We start from the raw sequence: 9,717 nt of genomic DNA on the forward strand, positions 1-9,717 counted from the left end.
TTCACATCAATGCATGTTTGGCAATTGAAGTGGTTTGGAACCAACAACTAGTCAAAAAATTGGAAGCATCCGCTTTTCAGTAGAGAGAATGATAGATATCCTTGTTAATAATGTTCATAGTATATGGCTTCTATAGAAGTAAACATGATAGTCGATGTACTTTTATGATATATGCTATTTTACTGTTCATTATCATGTGAGTCATGTCGTTTATTCTTCAAGGTGACTTGTCAACATGTTGAAGACTTGAAGAAACATGTACAAACTTTCGATCTAATCAGCACTAAGAGACAGCCTCAAGGTCCTAAGGTTCCATGGTTTATAGAGGCTGCCTACTCTTAATTTATCTTTCAATCTTAGTATATTTTGTGTTTGACTTAGTTTATTTTGTGTTTCTAATTTTGATTTTACATTGTTTAATTTGTATGTGATGTTGGAAAGACTGTTCCAGGGTATGATGTGGGTGGTGTAGTAGTGACAGTGGGAAGTGAAATTAAGAAATTGAAGGTTGCTGATGAAGTTTATGGTGATATTAATGAGAATGTTATTAATCATCCAAAGACTATTGGGCCATTGGCAGAGTATATTGTTGTTGAAGAGAAATTGTTCAGTCATACCCTCTAATTTGAGCTTTGTTGAAGCTGCTAGCCTTCCTTTAGCTCTCATTACTGCTTATCAAGGACTTGAAAAAGTTGAGCCTTCTGCTGGAAAATCCATCCTTATTCTTGGAGGTTTAGGGTTTAGGGTTCGATTCCTCGGGCAGACCTGAACCCGAAAGGGGTTAATTCCTGACCTATAAGCTGAGGCGATACCTTGATAGTACAAAAATAAAATACGAGTGCAATCATATAGTTCTGATTCATATATGGCAAGGAACAACTTAACCATAATTATGACTAGACCCACAATTTAAAACCATGGTTGAGATTTTTCACTCAACCATTACTTTAATCGATTGTTATATTTTTGGTTTATGCATATCACATTGATTCTTGGATCTATATTGATTCTCTACTATTTACAATTTTACATAAAATTTGTTGCATGCAAGCAATATAATGTTTTATGTATCTGTTTGATGAGGTATTTGGCCAAGCATGTTTTTAGTGCCTCTAAGGTAGCAGCTACTGCTAGTACTGCCAAGAAAGAGTTGTTAAGAAAGTTGACAGCAGACTTGACAATTCACTATACAAAGGTGAATTTTGAAGAACTTCTAGAAACGTTCGATATAGTGTTTGATACAGGAGGTAAGATATTAGTAATGTTATTAGTAATATTAATATTTTGTTCAATCGACATTATTGATTGTTGGTTCTAGAAGTAATAAATTGGATTATGTTAATTTGTTGTTATTTCTTCATTTAGTTAATTTGTATTTCTGTGTTCTTTTCAAGCAGTCATATACAAACGGAAGCAAGCTGTGCCTCCAACAATTAAGAATGCATTCGTGTTAATGAATTTTGCTTATACAGTTTTTGTTCTGAGTTACGCTAGTGTTGGCTTCATGGTTTGTACTCTCTCTCACTCTCATTTACATACATGAACCCAAAAACATTAACACACAATTCAATTTGTATGCTCACACCTACCCGTGCAAGTAGATAATTTTTTTACTATCTTTCAATTGTTTCTTTGTTTGAGTTGGAATACGTATTAAGCCTGCATGAAACCATAGCCTCATAAGGAAGCGTGTACTACATTGGAAATATAGTTCTGGTTGTACTAATTCTTCTTGGTAATGTAGTCAAACTTGGGGAACTCGTGAGATATAAAGCTAGGAAGGTGAAGTAGACAATGCAGTTTATTATTTGGAATTATGAAATCAGATTAGGATGATAGGATATCATGGACTTATCAACTAAACAAATTGTTGTTTCACACTTACTGTTAGGATAAAATTTCAGCCAACTATAATTAATATCAGCTATTAATTCATAATCTTCTTTGTAGTTAAAATCCATGCACTGGATAAAGTAGTAATTATTAAAATCTTCTTTGCAATTAAAATTCATGCACCAGATTAAGTAGTAATGATGAAAAGTTAATTTAGACGAGTGTGCCTAAACAAGCATATTCGAAATGCAAAAATTGTTTGTTATGCATCTGATGCTTCGTAATCTGGTTGCTTTGAAGTTTGATTGATATGTTATCCTATTTTGTACCCACTTTTATCCAATGGTTAGGTAATTTGTTCAATTAAACTCAAGTTAATTACACAATTTATTTGTACCCACTTTTATGTTTTGCTTACTCTTTTATTTTATCTTATTAATTGATCATTGTTCAAGTAGTCTTGTTTCATTATTGTATTATTAATCTCATATATTTCCATTGGATCACAGATCTCAAAACTTTCAAGGAGATGCTGAAGTGATCAAGTGGGAAAAGCTAGAAATTTCATGTGACTATGCATGAATTTTTTACTATAGTAATATTAATACTCGTGTATTTGTCTTTTCCCACAGTTGTTAACCAAATTTGAAATGTTTAAACAATTGGTTTGAATGATACATATTATATGAACTTATTAATGCTCATGTATTTGTGAATTATATTAAGATGAAGGTGATGCTAATTTGAGATAATAGGTCCAATTTCTTAGTATTACTTTTTATTATAAGTTTTAATTGATATCAACTATTAGTTCTATAGTATTACCTTTTACCCTTATATTATTGAATCTAAATATTGTTAGACATTGACGCATCAGGAGCTGGAGAGAGCCGGAAATAAATACGCATGAAAATAATTTTGGATAAGGTGTAGATAATTTAATTAGCCACGGTTACTCTAAAGCTAAATCATCAAATTAGCCACGGTTGGTACTGTAGCAGAATAAATTGTAACATGGCGAAGTAAATGTTACCACACTTTGGAGAAGCGTAGCTATATTGCCAAATGACCGTGGCTAGTATTTTGCAACACCATTACTTGATACTGTCGTAAAAACCATGGCTAAGGCAATTAGCTACAATTTTTAGGTTAATAAGCCACGGTTATAACCACAGCCAAAACGGTATTTTGTTGTGGTGTTAAAAATGCTCTGAAAAACATGGTGTTACAATTTAGAGCTAAGTTTATCACAATATAACTTTAGACCCTAATGGGTATTAGTTCTATCACAAATTAATCTAATAACAGTCTGCTAAATGTCTAGATTGATATTCTGTCCTGAAAAAACAAAGGTTTCTTAGATTCCAAATAGCATATATAGTTTATGTAATAGCACTTTTCACCAATTTCTTATTCATGCAATTTACAACAATAAATTTTATCTAATAAATAAGTATTTAAATTAAATTTTTACCTAAAAATAAAAAGTGGCTAACTACATCAAGGATAGAGAGGGTCATCACTGATTGCTTCTTTTCCTCAAATTATCCTTTGGACCGTCGCACTATGCTGCTTCTGCTCCTAATTAAAGCACTGAACCAACAATAACTTGTCAACCTAAGAACTTCGTAGCCTTGATTTTCTATAGCTCATAGAGATACGTAAGATCAAGACTTAAACTTGTGAGATACAACAAAAATAAATAAATAAGTTTGTCACTTTTTCAATAGTTAGTTAAATAACCAAATAACTTTAAGGTATAATTTAAGCCTTGCAATTTAGTGAAGGTCAGGGTACCATTTAGGACAGGCGGATATGGTGCTAACACCTTTCCTATTTTTAACCGACACCCGAATCTGAACATAAAAAATCCAATGCTCAATGTGATTAGGTTAAAATATTTTATAATAAAGAATATAATGGCTACTATAATAAAGTTATGCAACCGAAAATTTGGATGCAAAATATATTAATTTAAATCATTATTTAATAAATGGTTAAGATTATTTATACTCAATTAATAAATCATCATCAACCTATTTATGGTCAACTAACAGTATGCGAGATACCACAATAAACCACGGTCATTCAACCGCGCTTGCTAGAACAATACTGTTAAAAACGAGAAGGAAGAACATGAACAACGATCATTCAAGTAAACATTATCAATTTGGATAGGCGGATATAACTTCAACAACATATTTTTAAAGAAGCATTGTTTAAGAAAGCATTGTTGAAGATATAACTTCAACAATGCAGGATTAAGAGAGTGTTGTTGAAGATGAAAAATATTTGAATAAAAAATAAAATGTTGCAAACATTTAATTTGGATAAAAAATATTTTTACATATAATTATTTATTAACAAATCACATTACCATCAATATTATTCTTTGTTAAGTTTTCACTCATAAATGTTATATTAGTATGATAAAAGAAAAATGAATTTTAATGAAGTTAATATAATATTCACAAAATTTTGATCAAACTTTTTAGTTTCATAACCTTTCAAACAATGACTTTTATTTTTAAATTGAATGAGTTCCTAAAATTTACAATTATAAATGAAACAATGACTTGAAAATTTTAAAACACAAAGTGGTTAACGTCTTTTTTTAATAAAAAAATTAGTATACTATACTATTATATAAATATTATTGTTAGACGACAACCATCGGTTAATATTTGATTACAATATATTTCATCAGTTTAAAAATAAATATAAAAATAGAGAAGAAACACATGTTAAGAAATATAATTAATTTTGTAAAAATTTTTAAAAAAAAATTTCCTCTTTTATTCCTTAAATTTTATTCTACATCTCATCATTTACTCACCTCTTGGGCTGTGCTACTCTCAAGTACTCACACTCCCATACTAGACTATAAGGGGGAAGAGGACTAATTTTTTTTTATTATAAAATAATTAAAATATGGACCATTAGATTATTTTTATATCACATATCACTATTTATATATAGTTCTAGACTCTCACGTATGAGAGATAATCTCTATTCCAATCTTAGGAGGCCTAATAATGTATAGAGATGCTAAAATGCTACACAGATCCAAATGTCTACTTATTTTTAAATTAAAATTTTGAAAATATTACAAAATTATATTTTCCCCTATTTTCGAATACGGAGAGTCTAGCCCAATTTTGTTTGCATATCTTTTCTGTCCTTATGATTTCATGATATCAGTTAAGATTTTCAATTGGTCAAAAGAAAAAAAAAATAGTGTTATGTAAAAGAAAATCTTAATATAGTAGAGTATTTAATTTTTTTCTGAATAAAAATGATTATGTAGCATAAAATGGAAGTGTTTAACCATAATTCTTTGTTAGTTAATCACACTTTGAAATTGATTTTATTTAAAAAAATTATAAAGAAAATAAAATTCTGAAATTCATTTAATTTTAAAATAGAAATAGTTTTTCATTCCAACTATACGATTTTATATATTTCCTAGTTTTAGCTACATGATATTGTACCCATGCAATCTACCATATAATTTTTGTGATGAAGCTCATGTAATGTAAATCTTCCTTAATATACATTTATTTAAATCATGATGTAATAAATGTTTAAGATTAATTATACTCAATTAATAAATCATCATCATCCGTCAACTAAAAACTACATTGTATCTAATTTAAAATCTACCAATTTAATAATTCGTCAGCAGGTTATTAATGAAAACTCTGACGTTTTCTAAGATGTGGTTAGAAATTCTGTCATTCATAAGGATTTTTTTGGTGAATATATACATATATATATATATATATATATATATATAATTACATTACCATCAATATTAATTTCTGTTAAATTTTTACTCATAAATGTAATATTAGTATGATAGTATGATTTCATTCAAAAGAAAAATGACTTTTAATGAAGTTAATATAATATTAACAAAATTTAGATCAAACTCTTTTTAGTTTCATAAACTTTCAAACAATGAGTTGTGTTTCTAAATGGAATGGGTTCCAAAATTTACAATTATAAATGAAATATTGACTTGAAAATTTTAAAGCGTAAAGTGGTTATAGTCTTTTCGGAATAAGAAATTTTGTATAGTATACTATTATATAAATATTATTGTTAGATTATAATCGTCGGTTAATATTTGAATACAATATACTTCATCAGTTTTAAAATAAATATCAAGAAAGAGAAGAAACACATATTAAGAAATATAATTAATTTTCTTAGAATTAAAAAAATTAATTTCCTTTTCTACTCTTTAAGTTTTATTACATCATCTCATCGTTTACTCCGTATAAGGACATTATTTTATAATAATTAATAATCTTTTAAAACACAAAGAGATTAAAATGAAATATTGACTTGAAAATTTAAAAACATAAAGTGGTTAAAGTGTTTTTTTTAATAAGAAAATTAGTATAATATACTATTATATAGAAATTATTGTTAGGTTACTACCATTGGTTAATATTTGATTACAATATGGGTGTTACAGTAAATTTTGGGAAGAAACACATATTAAGAAATGTAACTAATTTTGTTCAAATTCAAAAATAAATATTTAATTTCTTCTTTTATTCTTTAAATTTTATTCTACATCTCATCATTTACATTGTATAAAGACATTATTTAATAATAATTATTAATATTTTGGAATTATAAAACAAAGATATTTTGAAACATTTTTAGAGTAAATTCCATAGAATAATTGTTGCATTTTGCACCAAACAAAAATGGTGACAAGTTTAATTTTGACATATATTACATTATTATGAATGAAAAATATCATTTCCTATGAATTAATGGGAAAATTGAAATCCAACTTTCGTTGTACCAATCAACAAGTTCTTTTTCCGTTCATTACTCACTTGAATATTTTCTAAATGTAATAATTCTATCAAAAACAAAATATTTGAATGATAAGATAAGCTCAAATTTTTGTTGTTTTCAGTAATTATATTTTAATATAAAAATACACAATTCCGGCATATTTAACATATTATTAGTTTTTATATAAAATATGTATTTTTTGATATGATCTCATGTTGTGAATCCTATCTTTAATCACCCCCATTAAGTCTTAAAGAAATGACGATACATGCACTGTTATTTTATTTAATCATTTATTGGTTCTAATCTTATATTATTAGCAACAAAAAGTTTAAGTGTTGAGGAAAAAATAAAGTATATTGAAATTAACTTCGAGTTTTAATTTTTAAGTACTTATGAATCGTAATTCACTGTACAGACAACTATATCTTCTAATGACAATGGTTATAGAGAAGAAATAATAAAACCTTTTCAATCTCACACAAGATTTCTACAAAATACTTAGCTTGAATCCAATTCCGCCAACTAGTATTTTTTTTAAGCAACTGTGCTATAGCACATGATATATTAGAAAAAGGACACCAAATAGAGAGACATACAAAGCAATTACAGGTTCCTAAATCTTTAGTTAGGAAGCCCAATTAAGTTCCTATTATACTCATTCACAATGAACCTCAGGATTGAATTCCATGTTGAGTTAGTCCTAGAATTTGCACCAAAAAAGGCCAATTTGTCTGCACAAGAGTTACCCTCTCTATAAATCTGAGTGATTTTCCAATTCAACGAATCCAAGATTTTAGTGCGCTTGTACTACTTATTATGGAGCTACCAAGGAGGATTGGATTCACCTTTGAAAATCTTCACCACCAAAACAGAATCGACTTCTAGCCAAAGATTTAACCACCCTTTCTTGAAGGCCAAGTTAATTGCTTTAATTGTCGAATGAAGCTCGACATAGAGGGCATTCTGGATGTGTAGGTAGGAGCCAAGTCCGTAAAGAAAACCCCCCTTATGATCTCTAAAGATACCACCCCTCCCACATGACCTGGGCAACCAAAAGTTGCACCATCCGTGTTCACATTAATCCAACCAGTCGAGGGGCCCAACCAAATCACTTCAGTGATCTTAGGAGTAGAGTTGTAATGAATATTGATTTTGAACTTCTTTATAATAATCAGATCTTTGAGAGTAGGATTAGAAGAGACTGTGGAATAATTACCTGAAATAGATGTGTCCCTTGTTATCCTAGAGATTAAAAGATTGAATGGAACCACTCTATCCTGAAATCTGATTTGATTCCTGCAAAACCAAATTGTTGAAATTGTGCTAATAGAGTAGATGAGAAGAATTTGTAGAAGTTGTTTGCTAAAATTGTTGTTGCAGGAAAGGATCAACTCTTTGATAGAGTTCAAGTTGAGCTTAATTGAGAAAATTGAAATAAGCCAATTCCAAAGGGTAATAGCAAAGTTGCATTTGAGGAAGATATGATATGTGTCTTCTATATCATTTTTACAAATATTGCATCTAGATGCCAAAGCACAACCTCTCCTTTTCAAATTAATATCAGAAGGCATTTTGCCATGAATGATTCTCCATGTGATGAAAGAGCTTGAAGGAGGGATCACCCGAGACAAAACTTGATTGCACCAGATGAGGGGATTGGAAGAGTTAGAGACAAATTCATAAGCTACCTTTAAAGAGAGCATGCCATCCTCTGAATGCTTCCACACTAGCTTATCCACACCATTAGATCTAGATGTTTTGGCTATGCTTAAAGCAACATCAGGGAAGAGTCTGTTGATAGGAGTAGGAATTACCCATTTAGAGTTGATAATGAAATCTGCCACAAAAGCTAGGAGAGAGTTATGGATATGTATAAGAATTCCCATAGTATCATCAATAGGATCCCCTATCCAGTTGTCCTTCCAAAAGTTTACATTCTCACCATTTCCAATCAACCATAATGAATTTGTAGTTTTGATGGACCCGTTATCTTTAATGCCAAGCCAGATTGAGGACTTAAAGTACCTGTTAGGGGGATCTCTATAATGACCAAATCTATTTCTGTAGAAGATGGCCCATTCATGAGTATCACACCTCATATTTCAGGTAAGATGCAGCAAGGCAGCTTTGTTCAACATTTTAAGAGATCTCAGCCCCAATCCTCCCTGATGAATAGGAGTACAAACTTTGTTCCAGGCCACTATGACAAGCATTTTAATCCCAATGTTACCAGACCAAATGAAGTTTCTGATGCGTTAGTCCATACAATCAATCGGAGAAGCATGCCACTTATAAATATGAAAGTTATAAACGAGCATGCTGTGAATCATGGACCTTACCAATTCTGAAAGTGCGCATGTCAAGAGGAGCCCTTTGGAAAGCTCTCTCATTATATGTTGTGGTTTTGATGAGGACAACTTGTGTTAATAAGAGCTTGAAGATCATCAACAAATCAACATGCTTAAGTCTTTTGATTGGTACTAGACTTAGACTAGTAACTAGTTTAGGTTGAGTCTAAGGCTTAGGTAAACTCAACACATGTCTCATATGCATAAAACTTTAAATCATCTTATTTTTGAGATATGTCATTTATAATATGTTCATGCATCACATAAATACATGTATCTGTGCATCCTAGGCATAAACTTAGTGTTAAACATGTATGAATCAAGTGCATAACATATTTGAGTTTTGTAATTTGAAAATACACGTGAAAATATGCTGTTAATCGATTAAGGCATGAGTTAATCGATTAACCTAACTTTTTGAAAAGCTGTTGAAACTGAAAAACTTGGAAAACAGAATCAGTTACGTTTTTAAACAACGTTAATCGATTAACCAAGGTCTTAATCGATTAACTGGGCTGCAGAACTGATTCTTTATGGAATTATAAAACAAAGATATTTTGAAACATTTTTAGAGTAAATTCCATAGAATAATTGTTGCATTTTGCACCAAACAAAAATGGTGACAAGTTTAATTTTGACATATATTACATTATTATGAATGAAAAATATCATTTCCTATGAATTAATGGGAAAATTGAAATCCAACTTTCGTTGT

General features: G+C 29.7%; 1 pseudogene; it reads left to right on the forward strand.

Moving 5' to 3' along the window:
- The first annotated feature begins 430 nt into the window (after positions 1-430).
- On the forward strand, positions 431-1,765 carry LOC109339412 (annotated as a pseudogene).
- The last annotated feature ends 7,952 nt before the right edge of the window (positions 1,766-9,717 follow it).

This window comes from Lupinus angustifolius, unplaced genomic scaffold, assembly GCF_001865875.1.
Source record: "Lupinus angustifolius cultivar Tanjil unplaced genomic scaffold, LupAngTanjil_v1.0 Scaffold_75_49, whole genome shotgun sequence".
Taxonomy (NCBI): domain Eukaryota; kingdom Viridiplantae; phylum Streptophyta; class Magnoliopsida; order Fabales; family Fabaceae; genus Lupinus; species Lupinus angustifolius.